The sequence below is a fragment of the Bos javanicus genome, chromosome 14 (genome assembly GCF_032452875.1).
Source record: "Bos javanicus breed banteng chromosome 14, ARS-OSU_banteng_1.0, whole genome shotgun sequence".
Lineage (NCBI taxonomy): Eukaryota > Metazoa > Chordata > Mammalia > Artiodactyla > Bovidae > Bos > Bos javanicus.
In genome coordinates this window covers 33,457,239-33,473,285 of record NC_083881.1, presented here as the reverse complement: position 1 = coordinate 33,473,285, position 16,047 = coordinate 33,457,239, and the positions used below count along the sequence as shown (strand labels likewise).

General features: G+C 41.6%; 1 protein-coding gene across 6 annotated transcripts in view; it reads right to left on the bottom strand.

Moving 5' to 3' along the window:
* The window catches only part of SULF1 (sulfatase 1), a 200,060-nt gene that overhangs the window by 159,123 nt on the left and 24,890 nt on the right, over positions 1-16,047 (bottom strand). Inside the window, exon 1 of one of the 6 annotated variants that reach the window (XM_061438939.1) lies at positions 13,072-13,379. The exons of 4 other annotated variants lie outside the window; for them this stretch is intronic. The gene's annotated coding sequence lies outside the window, so the exon portion shown is untranslated. Of the gene's footprint in view, positions 1-13,071; positions 13,380-16,047 lie in introns of those variants that run through there. One more of the 6 variants, XM_061438934.1, reaches the window with a different exon arrangement.

The following is a 16,047-nucleotide window of genomic DNA, read 5'->3' as shown; positions in this document are numbered from 1 at the left end:
TGAAACAATCTTGCTGCCATGAAGAGCACATTTTAACATAAATACGCTATAAATAAATGCAGATATGATACATAAAAGACAATAAAAACAGATAACTAATGAGAACCTACTGTATAGCACAGGCAACTTTACTCAGTGCTCTGTGGTGACCTACATGGGAAGGAAATCAGAAAAGAGAGGCTATAAAGAACTGCCTCCGTGATGCAGGAGATGCAGTTTCGATCCCTGAGTCGGGAAGATCCCCTGGAGTAGGAAATGGCAACCCACTTCAGTATTCATGCCTGGGAAATTCCATGGACAGAGGAGCCTGGTGGGCTACAATCCATGAGGACACAGAGTCAGAAGTGACTGCGAGACGGAGCACGCATGCACATGTAAACACAGAGCTAATTCACTTCGCTGTACAGAAGAAACTAATACAACATTGTAAAGCAACTATACACCACTAAAAAAAAGGGATAAACTCTTACCTGGCCAAAATTATATTAAAGCTCATTCTCATTTGTAAAATAAAAAGGAGGAAGAAAGAGAAGAAATATTGTATCTACATCTTATAAAGAAATAGAAGCTCTTAGGTATATGAGCTTTAAGAAAAGGAGAACAACACACACTATTTCACCACTCCAAATTTCCTCTACATTAAAAAAATATTTCTCTTATAGCAAATTCCCATCAGCTAGTATTTTACATATGGAATACTCAAGGAACCCAAACCGAGGCTCTGTAACAACATAGAGGGGTGGGATGGGGAGGGAGGTGGGAAGGAGGTTCAAGAGGGAGGGGACATACATATACCTATGGCTGATTCATGCTGATGTTTGGCAGAAACCAACACAATACTGTAAAGCAATTAGCCTTCAATTAAAAATAAATAAAGTTTAAAAATTAATCATATTTCTACATAATAACAATAAATAGTTGGAAATTGAAAAAATATTTCTCTTGCTCATGTAATAATATTAAGACATTTCCTTTGGAGCTCTCTGACCTCTTCACTAATGAATATTCTCAGAGTTAATGGGTGTAGATTCTTTCAATACAGTAGACCTGGAATCTCTTCTTGTTCTGAACTGACTCTGATGATTCAGCTTAAATATGGCCAGTCCCAGGTCCTCTGCTCTGTTCTGGAAACTTCACTCTTAAAGAAATTGTGGTGGCAGGACCTCCCTGCAGGTGGCTTCCTGTTGCTGGACTCTTCCTCTCATCCACCCTTGCCCTTATGTCTCTTTCCATTCCTGGCAGATCAATTCCTCCACCCCTTTCCACCACCCTGTCATTTGTCACATCCAGCCCAGTCAGTCTTTCAACCCTGCCCCTGTGCTCTCAGCATGGGAATTCTTGAGTTCCAGGGGAACTTTTATACTCTCTAACATTATAAATTATTATAAGCATCATGGAGATCTCTATTTTTTTTAATATGTTTCCAGAAGACATTTAAATGCTTATTTTTATAATTATGCATGATACCCTGTGATCTTCCAAAATAAAAATTTACGTTTGACTTTGAGGCTTCCAGTATCTGGCTGTGGTCGTGCTGGATCATAGCCTAATGTCCAACAACAACATCCTTTCTGTGGTTATTCAGAATCTACTACTGGGAGTGGCAGGAATTAGATGTGAATTCCAGGTTACAGCATCCATTGGCTAGGTGACCCTGAGCGAGTTACTTCATTTCTTTATGCCTCAGTCTCCTCTTCAGAAAAATGGGGATTAAAAATAGTATATAATTCCATAGGGTTGATATGAGGATGACAGGCAAACATCCTCATAAGAAATTTAGAATAAGTGGCCAACAAACATTGGTGATCATTATTACTGGCACTGAATTGTTTTCTAAGCCAATTAAGAAAGACACAACTTCCCAAGGTATAATTTGCAGTCAAAGATATTTTCATGGAGTGAGACTAGAGTTTTCATTCATTGTATAAATGGAGGCTTTGCTTTGTCATCACTGGAATGATAATATGTAGGAAAATAGTGCAATCATTCAAAGATATAGGTGATTAAAGAAAGAATAGAGGCAGATATTTATACCTGCTTAATATGTGTATGCATGTGAGAGTCAAACACTTCTCCTGTGCTAAATGAAGTTTTATTTGCCAAGAGAGTGTAAGGTGATAGGATGACTGAGCCATGATAGTTTTTAGTTCCATAATCTCATCACCAACAGATGGAATGCCTGGATCCCTTCTTCCTTTATATGTGCTAATTTGTAAGAACTCACTATAAATAGAGTATGAAATGTGCAATGGAAATTTTTAATTAAAATATTTCTCTTGCCTTTTTGGCAATATTATTAATGAACATGGGTTAAAACAAATTTATTCTTTAGTTTCAGCAAAACAGCATCATTTGGCAAATAAAATCAATATGACTAATTTTAACCAAATAATTTGATGCCAACAACAGAATATTGTTGGTTTATAGTTTTGTTTATATTTAATTAGCTATTTATTTTGCACTTTCAATACCATAAGTATATCATTGTAGATTTATAGTTATATGTGTGCATGTGTGCGTGCATGCGTGCTAAGTCACTTTAGTCATGTTCGACTGTAGCCTCAAGGATCAGCTGACAGCTTCAGTTTTCACTTATCTGTCTCCCCAGAATTCCTACAGCACTTAAAGTCTGTGCCACACAATGTAACGTTTAGTTAGAGGGTCTCTGTTGCTGTCTAGACAGGGGAAGGTCTCATCTCTCTCGTCAGGTTTTCAGATTCCGAAGCATGAAGGTTGTGCCTTGGGCTCTTGTCTACATTTTTAGCTCTAATCATCTCTTCCCAGAACTCCATGCACTGATTGAGTATCACTGTAGCATCAGGATCTGAGTCACACATCAACCCTTGGTCTGTTTGGAGTTTATTCAAGTGTTGGTCAAGTATATCTAGTCTAAGAACCTGAATCGCTCCTGAAGCAAGAAAACATGAGTAGCCCACAGCCCTAAAGCTGGGCTACACAAACTTGAATGGAAAAGGAACCACCGGTCCAGCTTTGGGTCATTTTTTTCTTTTTTTTTTTCTTAAGCCAGACCTATCATATTTTCTGCAAGCAATGACTTGACCTAAGACTCAGAAGTACACATGCGTGCATTTGAAGTGAGCTCATATGAGTCTCAATCTCTCTGCTTGTAAAATAACAAGTTAGATTGGAAGACCTCCAAAATCACTTCCTGCTCTAAAATTCTAAAAAATGTTGGCACATGTGCCCATTAATTTGATACTTAAAAGTAGTGAAAGTGTCAGTTGTGTCCGACTCTCTGTGGCCCCATGGACTGCAGCACACCAGGCTCCTCTTTCCATGGAATTCTCCTGGCAAAGTGAGAAAACCTACCGGAGTGGGTTGCCATATCCTTCTCCAGGTGATCTTCTCAACCCAGGGACCGACCCTGGTTCTCGTGTATTGCAGGCTGATAGATTCTTTATTGTTTGAGCCACCAGGTAGCCCAACTAATTTTTTTTTCTTTTTTAAATTTTATTTTATTTTTAAACTTTACAAATTGTATTAGTTTTGCCAAATATCAAAATGAATCCACCACACGTATACATGTGTTCCCCATTCTGAACCCTCCTCCCTCCTCCCTCCCCATACCATCCCTCTGGGTCGTCCCAGTGCACTAGCCCCAAGCATCCAGTATCGTGCATCGAACCTGGACTGGCAACTCGTTTCATACATGATATTATACATGTTTCAATGCCATTCTCCCAAATCTTCCCACCCTCTCCCTCTGCAACAGAGTCCATAAGACTGTTCTATACATCAGTTTCTCTTTTGCTGTCTCGTACATAGGGTTATTGTTAGCATCTTTCTAAATTCCATATATATGCGTTAGTATACTGTATTGGTGTTTTTCTTTCTGGCTTACTTCACTCTGTATAATAGGCTCCAGTTTCATCCACCTCATTAGAACTGATTCAAATGTATTCTTTTTAATGGCTGAGTAATACTCCATTGTGTATATGTACCACAGCTTTCTTATCCATTCATCTGCTGATGGACATCTAGGTTGCTTCCGTGTCCTGGCTATTATAAACAGTGCTGTGATGAACATTGGGGTACACGTGTCTCTTTCCCTTCTGGTTTCCTCAGTGTGAATGCCCAGCAGTGGGATTGCTGGATCATAAGGCAGTTCTATTTCCAGTTTTTTAAGGAATCTCCACACTGTTCTCCATAGTGGCTGTACTAGTTTGCATTCCCACCAACAGTGTAAGAGGGTTCCCTTTTCTCCACACCCTCTCCAGCATTCATTGCTTGTAGACTTTTGCATCGCAGCCATTCTGACTGGTGTGAAATGGTACCTCATAGTGGTTTTGATTTGCATTTCTCTGATGAGTGATGTTGAGCATCTTTTCATGTGTTTGTTAGCCATCTGGATGTCTTCTTTGGAGAAATGTCTATTTAGTTCTTTGGCCCATTTTTTTTTTTTTTTAACAGAAGAATAGATTTTATTTATTTATTTTTTCCTAATTTTATTTTATTTTTAAACTTTACATAATTGTATTAGTTTTGCCAAATATCAAAATGAATCCGCCACAGGCATACATGTGTTCCCCATCCCGAACCCTCCTCCCTCCTCCCTCCCCATACCATCCCTCTGGGCCGTCCCAGTGCACCAGCCCCAAGCATCCAGCATCATGCATCGAACCTGGACTGGCAACTCGTTTCCTACATGATATTTTACATGTTTCAATGCCACTCTCCCAAATCTTCCCACCCTCTCCCTCTCCCACAGAGTCCATAAGACTGTTCTATACATCAGTGTCTCTTTTGCTGTCTCGTACACTGGGTTATTGTTACCATCTTTCTAAATTCCATATATATGTGTTAGTATACTGTATTTATGTTTTTCCTTCTGGCTTACTTCACTCTGTATAATAGGCTCCAGTTTCATCCACCTCATTAGAACTGATTCAAATGTATTCTTTTTAATGGCTGAGTAATACTCCATTGTGTATATGTACCACTGCTTTCTTATCCATTCATCTGCTGATGGACATCTAGGTTGCTTCCATGTCCTGGCTATTATAAACAGTGCTGCGATGAACATTGGGGTACACGTATCTCTTTCCCTTCTGGTTTCCTCAGTGTGAATGCCCAGCAGTGGGATTGCTGGATCATAAGGCAGTTCTATTTCCAGTTTTTTAAGGAATCTCCACACTGTTCTCCATAGTGGCTGTACTAGTTTGCATTCCCACCAACAGTGTAAGAGGGTTCCCTTTTGTCCACACCCTCTCCAGCATTTATTGCTTGTAGACTTTTGGATCGCAGCCATTCTGACTGGTGTGAAATGGTACCTCATAGTGGTTTTGATTTGCATTTCTCTGATAATGAGTGATGTTGAGCATCTTTTCATGTGTTTGTTAGCCATCTGGATGTCTTCTTTGGAGAAATGTCTATTTAGTTCTTTGGCCCATTTTTTGATTGGGTCATTTATTTTTCTGGAGTTGAGCTATAGGAGTTGCTTGTATATTTTTGAGATTAGTTGTTTGTCGGTTGCTTCATTTGCTAGTATTTCCTCCCATTCTGAAGGCTGCCTTTTCACCTTGCTAATAGTTTCCTTTGATGTGCAGAAGCTTTTAAGTTTAATTAGGTCCCATTTGTTTATTTTTGCTTTTATTTCCAATATTCTGGGGGGTGGGTCATAGAGGATCCTGCTGTGATGTATGTCGGAGAGTGTTTTGCCTATGTTCTCCTCTAGGAGTTTTATAGTTTCTGGTCTTACATTGAGATCTTTAATCCATTTTGAGTTTATTTTTGTGTATGGTGTTAGAAAGTGTTCTAGTTTCATTCTTTTACAAGTGGTTGACCAGATTTCCCAGCACCACTTGTTAAAGAGATTGTCTTTAATCCATTGTATATTCTTGCCTCCTTTGTCAAAGATAAGGTGTCCATATGTGCGTGGATTTATCTCTGGGCTTTCTATTCTGTTCCATTGATCTATATTTCTGTCTTTGTGCCAGTACCATACTGTCTTGATAACTGTGGCTTTGTAGTAGAGCCTGAAGTCAGGTAGGTTGATTCCTCCAGTTCCATTCTTCTTTCTCAAGATAGCTTTTAGCCCAACTAATTTGACATTAAACATCCACCAACAAGTGTGGTGTGTGCCAGAATTTCACCTGCTGATAATATGTCCGGAAGTTAAGCTTGATGGTTTAAGAGCTTTGGTTTGAAAGTTTGCTTTGGCTTCTCTCTCTGTATTAGTGTGCTACTGAACTTGGCACCTAGGAAGCCATGCTGGAGAGCTAGTGGATGACTGACCGGAGCTGTCTGGGCTTTCTCTGTTGTTCAGAAACTGAACTGCATTTCCTGGCTCTCAAACTTCGTAAGCTCATCAGATTTTGCTGCAGAGAAATGTCATTCAAATAACAGTCCCCGGTGGAAAACACTAGCCCCATTCATAGTTAGTGAAATGCTGAAATAGTAACTAATATTTTAAAACTGTGGATTGAAGGCATTTCTGTATACGCTACACGTACATGCATTTAGATAAATGTGTGAAAGAAACGTTTCTTTTCCTTAAGCTGTTGTCCTTTAATTGTCTCCTAAAAGTGGCTTTAGTCCTGTTGCAGAAATGCACTCTGTCTCTGCTCCCTTCACCTTGGAAAGTAATAAGTGGTTCCAAACTGCCTTCCCAAAGGAGTTGTTGGAAGGTCCAAAATGTCCTCATTAGGAAGCTTATGCCGAGCCACACAAATCTTGCCATTGTGGATGGTGTACGCATGTGGGACCATTACTTCATGCACAATGACATGAGACCAGAAAACATGTGAACAGGAAGCCAAACCCAAGAGAGAGCTGGGGCACTTCCAGCTTTGCATGGAGCCCAGAAATGAAGCAAAATTCAGCAGTATTCTGGACTCAGGTGTCTGGGGGCCAGCACAGCTGCACCCCAGCCCTCTTCAAACACTGCGTAGGAGAGCACAGTGGCTCCAGCAGCACCCAGCCTGGACTCAATCATTATGTCAGCAAACCCCAAAAGATCGTGAAGACGAAGTCCTTGCTTAGGAAGCCAGACTTTAAATGGCTTGAGTAACCTAAAAGCAGAATGGCCAGCACCATTTATGGAAGCTCAGTATATTCCTCATGCTTTCAAGCATGCTAATGGGAATTCCCTCCAATATATCTTGCTCCTTCTTTAAATAATAAACTTTCCCATGATGCAAGCTCATCCTATTCTAAAGTATATATTTGGTGATTAATTTATATAACAGATAGTGACAGTTCCTTTCCTTCTTCCTTACTTTCTTTTTAAACTGTTTTAAAACCTGTTACATCATCTCAGAAACCAAAGATAATCTCTGAAGTTTGGGGAATTTGAAGTGAGCTCCCAGAAGCTGGATGGAATTCATATAATAACCAAATACTATCTTTCTGATGAGTGACAAAACTCGATATTTGGAGGTGACAAGAGTTTCTTAAATCTCCTTTTAAATATGTTAATACAGTTTATCTACCAGGAGGAAACACTATACTTGACTTTGTGAGACCAGCCATGAAGGCTGGGACAAGCCCCTTTTGTAATAAACGGTCTTTGCTCTGAAGTGTTCGGGTGTGGGTAAGAGCTCTAAAATTCAGGAAATCCAATAGAGGCTTTGCCATAGAAGATTAGAAAGGGTAAAAGGCTATAAGAAAACTAAGGTTATCAAGTAATCAGACCTCAAAGACTTAAAAAGTCACAGCTTCCTGTCTGCTAATCAGATTGTTTTCTGTTCGCTCTAAATGTTAAAATTCTTCCCCTCGTTATCTTTAAAAAATTTACAAACATGACACACCTCTCCTTTCCAGGTATCCACCATTCAAGTCAATGGGAAGAACTTCCTGCTCACCCCGAAGGAGGAAATGTTTATGGGATAAATCACCGCCAGGTAAGAAATCACCTCTTTGCTTTAGTCTTACAGTTTCCTCTTTTCCTCTAGTCTCTGAGTGGGTCCTCAATTCCAGGGAAGTAAAATAAACACCCTGCTAAGGAAAGAGCTACTTCATGATGAGTAAGTATACATTTTTCATGAATATGTGCTCTTTATGAATAAGTATTCTACTCGCCTACAGATCTTTTCCCAAGTCTCTGCTTGTTTCTGAAGGTTTAGAGGAAGTACAGATTTCTCTTTTTGAGGGTATACAAAATTATTGGCAAGACTACTCTGGACATGGCCTTCCTGTTGAAACTGAGTGGGAAACAACCCACTCAACAGCAGAGGTACAAGATGAAAGCTCAGAGCCCCAATGAGCCCAGAGACTGACATTTCTTTGGGGGGACTGGGCATAAAGGGGAAGAACCCAGTCTCTATGTTTCGTCTCTAAATTTCTAAGACAAATTTGGCAGTTTTATACTTTTTAAAAAGCTACCTTTTACATATAAGCAATATCATTTGTATCATTTTTTTAGATTCCACATATAAGTGATATCATGTGGAATTTTTTTAAATGATGCAAATGAACTTATTTACAAAACAGAAACATACTGACAAACATAGAGAACAAATTTATGGTTACCAAAGGGGCAAGGGGTAGGGGAGGGACAAATTAGGATTTGGAGACTAAAGTATATACTGCTGCTGCTAAGTCACTTCAGTCGTGTCCGACTCTGTGCGACCCCATAGACAGCAGCCCACCAGGCTCCCCCGTCCCTGGGATTCTCCAGGCAAGAACGCTGGAGTGGGTTGCCATTTCCTTCTCCAATGCATCAAAGTGAAAAGTGAAAGTGAAGTCGCTCAGTCGTATCCGACCCTCAGCAACCCCATGGACTGCAGCCTTACTATGCACATAATAGATAACCAACAAGGACCTACTGGGAACTATAGTCAATATCTTATAATAGCTTATAATGGAAAAGAATAAAAAAAAATTGATTCAGTCATATATGTATATGTATATATATACATATATACTTTCCTGTATACCTGAAACTAATACAACACTGTAAAGGAAACAAAAAACAGTATCATTTATATATAAAAAAGATTAAACAAAAACTGACTTCTTATATTACTTAATGTTGGAGGTTAGCCTCTAAACACAACATTCAGTTCAGTTCAGTTCATTTCAGTCGCTCAGTCGTGTCCGACTCTTTGCGATCCCATGGACTGCAGCACGCCAGGCCTCCCTGTCTATCACCAACTCCTGGAGTTTACTCAAACTCATGTCCGTTGAGTCGGTGAGATGATCCAACCATCTCATCCTCTGTCGTCCCCTTTTCCTCCCGCCTTCAATCTTTCCCAGCATCAGGGTCAGTTCTTAGAATCAGGTCGCCAACGTATTGAAGTTTCAGCTTCAGCATCAGTCCTTCCAATGAATTTTCAGGACTAATTTCCTTTAGGACGGACTGGTTGGATCTCCTTGCACTCCAAGGGACTCTCAAGAATCTTCTCCAACACCACAGTTCAAAAGCATCAATTCTTTGGTGCTCAGCTTTCTTCGTAGTCCAACTCTCACATCCATACATGACCACTGGAAAAACCATAGCTTTGACTAGATGGAGCTTTGTTGGCAAAGTAATGTCTCTGCTTTCTAACATGCTATCTCAGTTGGTCATAGTTTTTCTTCCAAGGAGCAAGTGTCTTTTAATTTCATGTCTGCAGTCACCATCTGCAGTGACTTTGGAGCCCAAAGTCTATCACTGTTTCTACTATTTTCCCATCTATTTGTCATGAAGTGATGGGACCAGATGCCATGATCTTAGTTTTCTGAATGTTGAGTTTTGAACCAACTTTTTCACTCTCCTCTTTCATTTTCATTAAAAGGCTCTTTAGTTCTTCACTTTCTGCCATAAGGGTGGTGTCATCTGCATATCTGAGGTTATTGATATTTCTTCTGGCAATCTTGATTCCAGCTTGTGCTTCATCCAGCCCAGCGTTTCTCATGATGTACCCTGCATATAAGTTAAATAAGCAGCCCCAGCTAACTCAATTTCCTTCTATTAACTTGTACCTCTTCTTGTTTTATGGTATTCTATTATAGCTACCCATTTGTGCAAGCTTAAAGCTAATATTATAGGTGTTTCCTTTTTCCTTCATTCCTTCATTCAGTCCCCAAGTTGAGAATGTTCCACCTTCTAAATATCTCAGCACTCTGTGCCCTATTGTCCACCTACACTGCCCAGGCCTTAGCAGTTCTCACTTGTTTACAATAGTCTTTCAACTGATCTCGTAGTTTACAGCACTATCACTCCCTAAGCCTTTGCCCAGCCTACATTCCACACTGCATAGATGATCTATATAAAATCTTCCTAAAACACAAATCACATCTACTTTCTGCCTTCTCAGCCCCAAACAAAGTCCTTCCTTGACTCTCCATTGACTCAACAGTAATCTTAAAAGTACCAGTAATCTTACAAGTAATCTCAGTGAGGAAAGGAACTTGTGCTACAATGCTTGCATCATTGAGTTGGGTTTGCTACAAACAGAAAAACCAAATAAACAAAATGGTCTATTGAACCAACTAATATCTTAGTGATACAGGTAACATGTGCCAGCCCAAGCTTTTTACATTAACGCGAACCTACAAAAGGCATTTCTTTGGATCATGAGCTCATCCAAAAAGACTCATGAGCATGAGTTTGAGTTTTACTAGAGTGATGAGTACAAACACCTACCTGAGCATGAGACACCACCATATTCATGATTAGACCCCTGATTAAATCTCCAGGACCCCAAGATTCAACAGTCCAGCACCAACTGAAACCAGTTCCCAGTCTCCACCCCACCCCCTGTTCCCCATCCCCACCAGCCCCCTCATCTTGGCCTTCTTACTTATTCTGCTCTCCAAGGCCCTTCCTTTATGGAATGCCCTTCCACACCACCAGCTGTTCCTTTAAAACTCATACAATCAGCATCATCTTTGTAAATGTTGCTTTGAATTTCATTGGAGAGAATTTCTCTGCCCTCAGTTCTGTCACTTAATCATAAAAGACTTCTGTTTTTTTGCAGGTGTTATACTGTTAAGAAAATTCTGTTTTTTCTTTTTTTTTTTTTGGTTTGTTTCCTTAGAGCAGGAGCTCCCTCAGGGCAGGATATGACTCCTCTTGTTCATTTTGGCGTGACTAGTGCTTAGCACAGCAGGCAATACAAAGTAGATGCTCAAAAAACTCAGGCACTGAATCAAAGATGAAAAAATTGTGTAAATGGAAAAGCCCTAAAATTGACTGAAACACTTCTGCGTTCAGACACTGTGCTAGATACTTTACTTGTTTTATTTCCTTTTAATCCTTTCAACAATCCTCTCCTTGGGATAAGTATTGGGTTGGCCAATCCCATAGTATTTGTCTCCTTTCACAGAGGTGAAACTTGAGATTGAAAATCTGAAAGGTCTTGCTGCTGGTCACATAACCATGTAATGGCAAATCCAAGCCTCACAGCCAGATCAAATCATAGTTTGTGTTCCTCCTACCACAGTCAAGTATGCCTCTGAGGAACACTGAGATTATGTGGCTGATCTTTGTAACTAAATTAGCTATAGCATAGAATTTTAGTGTTGACAGCTCACTTTTAAATTTAGGGGGGAAAGCAAGTAGAATCCAGTCTTATTTTCAAATTTAATTATGCCTTAGAATTTCTTGGAAGCCACAAGGAATTTTAAGTGGAAATGTCATTTAAAGGGACTCTTAAAAAAAAAACAACAACTGAATTTTACAATGTTTTCCATGTTTGTTGAATAAATAATGAATAAATAGATCTACTGTATTCTGAAATTTGATATGAAATCTTTCCACCTAATCTATCTTGGGCATGATACTATCAAGTAATGACACTGAACACTGGATAGTTACAACAAATATAAGAGATGATTATATATATTTAATTAAACATATACATACATAGTATCTTTAATTCTTTTACATATACACACACACACTGATAAACACACATTATATGTGGTTTTCATAGCTGTTTATATAAAGTAATCAAGCTCAGTGAATTAATCATAGCACTTAGGACACTGAAAGGGCTTCCCCAGTGGCTAAGCAGTAAAGAATCCGCCTGTGATGCAAAAGGTGCAAGAGACACGGATTCGTTCCCTGATCAGGAAGATCCTCTGGAGGAGGGCATGACAACCGACTCCAGTATTCTTGCCTGGAGAATCTCATGGACAGAGGAGCCTGGAGGGTTACAGTTCACAGGGTCTCAAAGTGTCAGACCCGACTGAAGTGACTAGCATACACATGACACTAAAACTGCTTTCTACAATTTGTATTTCTTAGTTTTCTTACTTGAATAAAGACAGTAATTTTCTATATCTCATAGTACACCAACTTATAATCATGGTTTCATAAAAGCAAATTGAACAACTACCCAAGATAGAACTTGGTGTTCTCGGCTTATTCAATTAGCAAATCATACTTCCTAAAAGCTCAGAAATTGTATCTTTCTTCTAGAGTTTTAAATTCACTTTTTGTTGAAAGGCAATTTCCCAAAGCCTCGAGCATCATCCCTGAGAACAAAACTAACTCAGCATTTACAGACACGTAGTCGAACAACAGAGCTTTGGGTTTTGCCAGGGCTTGAGAAGCTCATTCTCTGTAATATTTAGATCTTTCAGCTGTACAGTGAAAAACTTAGTAAGAATTCACCTGTCCACTCCAGTGACAGTGTTTTGCAAGGTTTTAAACACGCCAGTACAAGTTTCAAAACTACACCGAAAAATGAGATTTATCATAGTGTGAAAAGAAACTTCCCACAACTGAATTTGCCTGAAAGCAGAGAAACTTAAGCCCAAAGTTGCAACATTATTCCTGGATACCTAACAAGTAAGTAAGGTGAATAACCAGGGTTCCTTTGTAGGGTGAGATGTGTGTGTGGAGACCAGTCAGCTACCACCAGGACCAGGACATGGGGAAATTTGGGGGGACAATTTTGTGAATAAATGAATGAGCAACAGAAACCTCTTTCCCTCTTACAATTTTTAAGAGGGACCCAATTTGGGTGGAAGACTTTGGCCAGAAACACATTTCCGAAAATCAGGGTAGCATCTGAGCACGGGGAAATCTATTCTCGGGAATAAATAAGATGAAATGGACAAGGGCAGTGAGCAAACTTTGGTTCTTTCCTTATGAAAGAAAAAGCAGAGCATCATACTTACAAAAGCCGCCTTCCAAGTCCTCTCTAGAGAACCAGCTCTGGGAACTGGGAGAACGCACAGGAGCGGAGATAAGGCGGCGGCAGCGGGGCTTCCTTCCTCCTCCCCGGGGCGAGAGTCATTGTTCCTTATCTCCCTGACCTCCGGGGGCGCCGGGGGCCGGGAAGGGCCGGCCTCTGACCCCCTCTGCCCTCCCTCCTGGCCTCCGCGCCTCGGGTCGGGGTTTCCTATTAGCCGCTCCAGTCGCCCGGCCTGACACGGGCCGGGGGAGGCAAGAGGGCCAGTCTGCGAAGCGCTTGCGAGATGCAGAGGGTTATATAAGCCCGCGTATTATTATCATCACACACCCCCATAGAACCAAGGCTGCCAGACAAACAAAAGGCAGTTCCAAGAAGGGGAGGAGCAGAGGCAGAAGTTACACTGGGGGTGAATTTCGGGACACTGCTGAACTGGCTGGAAAAAAAAAAAAAAAGGCAACTCAATATGTGCATGCAAACCTCGGCAAACAAACTGAGCTGCAGCTGGCCGGCCTGCCGGCCGGTCGGCCACGCGGGAAGGCTCCTCGGAGGAAGGGAGGGAGGGGGTCGGGGGTTGGCAGGGCTCTCAGGCTGCGGTCCCCCCGCCCCCGCCCCCAGGCACCCGACACAGTAGCCGCCCGCCCGTGGTGGGATGGAGTGGATGAGGAAGATGTGGTATTTGGAGAAGCAGGCGTTCCAGAGACCGAGTGCTTAGTAAACACGGATGTTTCTTAAGACTCTCACCAGGTGCTTCTGCTGCTTCGCTTTCGTTCTGGTCTCTCATTTTGCTAATGAGAGTTTGCAGGGAGTTCCAGGGGTCAGGGTCCTACCCTATATATCCATCCTCTGTTTTAAATCTCCGTGGGTCTCTGTTCTTTTCTTTGTGGGAGCCCAAACCTCCCAGCCAAAGGGTTCTTTAGGCCAGAGCTGGAGCTGAGAAAGTTTTCACTTCATCCTCTCCGCTACCCTCCCTCCCCCATGCTGCTACCCTCGGGTTTTCTTTAGATGATTCTTTTCCTGCCCTGTTTCTGGCTCTGCTGCCCAACCTCTGAGGAACTTCCTCCTCCAGGCATTCACGCCTTCCACGTGTCACCGCACTAATTCCTCTCTTCCCAGCCCAACGCCCCTCACCTACTCCAGCTCTTGAGACTATGAATCATCTTCTAAAGATGGCCTTTCCGGTTCTTCCCTGCCCAGCCCCAGCCTGCCTGTCCTCCACCTCAGCCTGGAATGTCAGCCCTCCCATTGCCTTCAAAGCACAGTTCAAATCCCATCTTCCCCCTCAAATTCTCCCAATTTCCCTTCTTTTCTTCTCCTTGACCTGGCTTCTCTGCTGTAATTCTTCACGTATATCTGGCTTCCTAAGTATGGGATCTGGTGTGATTCTCGGAGGTGGCCCAGGACAGGCACTTCATTGAGTGTTTTGACTGAATGTAGCTGACAGCCAACCCAATGTCACCTGGGCCATCAGTCTTGGAGTGGAGGAGCCCCAGGTAACCTCCAGGTGTTCAGATTAAAGCCTGCGTTGACGGACTGTTGAAATTGTGCAGTGGGCCAGGGGCGGTTGTGGTAACTTTTACTTTTGGATATGTTTGGAAATTTTTATAAATTAAAAACAAAAAGAAAAATATATTAACGCATATATATGGAATCTAGAAAAATGGTACTATTGAACCAAGATGGTTCTTGGTGACATTCCCCTGTTAGTTCCTGCAGGGCAGAAATAGTCAGAAATAGAGAATAGGCTTATGCACACGCAGCTGGAAGGAGAGGGTGGGACAAATTGAGAGAGTAACACTGAAATATTTACATTACCGTGTGTAAAGTAGATAGCTAAAGGGAAGTTTCTGTATAGTGCAGGGAGCTCAGCCTGGTGATCTAGCTACAGCCTAGAGGGGTGGAATGGGGTGGGAGGGAGGTTCAAAAGGGAGGGGACATATGTATGCCATGCTGTACTAAGTCTCTTTAGTCGTGTCCGACTCTGTGCAGCCCCATGGACTATAGCCCACCAGGTTCCTCTGTCCATGGGATTCTCGAAGCAAGAATGCTGGAGTGGATTGCCATGCCCTCCTCCAGGGGCTCTTCCCGACTCAGGGATTGAACCTGTGTCTCTTATGTCTCTTGGAGTGGCAGGTGGGTTCTTTACCTTTAGTGCCACCTGGGAAGCCTGGACATATGTATATCTATGGCTAATTCATGTTGATATATGATAAAAACCAACACAACATTGTTAAGCAATTATCCTCCAATTAAGAATAAATTTTAAAAAATAGAAAGCTTTGTAAAATTTGGAGAAGAATGTCTGATCTTCTGTCACATTCCTTAGGACGTGTGCTTGTGAGGGCACCAGGAATGCTGGTCTCTACTGGGCTCCTGCTATTGCTCATCAGGAGACCACCGGAGTGTAGATGACTTCCTAGAAGGCCAGGAAAGTTCCTGAAAGGTGAGATTTTTCAGAAATCACAGACTTCTTGGATGCATTTTATGAGAGAACTCCTCCACTGTGGAAAGAATGCAGACTATCACAACAGCAGCTCAATGTGAGCACAATAGCTCTCTGGTGATGTGTTTTATGATATGGAGTGAAGTACAGAATGTGAGCTGTCGGGTGATGAATTTCTGTGGCTTAGTGTTCAAGCGTTCTTGGTGACATTCCCCTGTTAGTCTTTGGTGAAAGCAGTAAGCTGTCAGTGCCGTCTGCGGTGGCTGGATGTACAGTGGTGTCATTTTAGAGACTTGGGGCAGGGGGTGTCAACGGGCTCTCCCAGGCACGCAGAATGTTCAGTGAATTAGAAGAACTTTCCCGCCTCCACTAATTTAGAACAATAAAAAACCGATTCAGGTTCTAAAGAGGTATTTTGGCCTTCAGTTCTTGAGGTATGGGCTTCAGGAAGGACTGAGATCTCATTACAATTCAGTAGTTCAAGATCTCCCCTCTTTTTGTTCTGCTCAAGTCAGAGCC